This window comes from Wasmannia auropunctata, unplaced genomic scaffold (genome assembly GCF_000956235.1).
Source record: "Wasmannia auropunctata unplaced genomic scaffold, wasmannia.A_1.0 LD336074.1, whole genome shotgun sequence".
In the NCBI taxonomy this organism is placed as follows: domain Eukaryota; kingdom Metazoa; phylum Arthropoda; class Insecta; order Hymenoptera; family Formicidae; genus Wasmannia; species Wasmannia auropunctata.
Window position 1 is genome coordinate 4,587,489 of NW_012026816.1, and position 300 is coordinate 4,587,788.

A 300-nucleotide genomic window follows, 5' to 3' on the forward strand; every position below is an offset into this window, starting at 1 on the left:
CTCTTCCGATCTCTGAAATTAGAGATTTCAGTGATGTCTCTGAAAATTATACTTTCACGGTTTTCACTTTTCAGAGACTGTCAGCGATTTCTCTGAAAATCATTTATAAGTGTCAAAAAAACTTTGAATTTCGCTGAAATTAGAGATTTCAATGATGTCTCTGAAAATTATACTTTCACGGTTTCTCACTTTTCAGAGACTGTCAGCGATTTCTCTGAAAATCATTTATAAGTGTCTGAAAAACTTTGAATTTCGCTGAAATTAGAGATTTCAGTAATGTCTCTGAAAATTATACTTTCA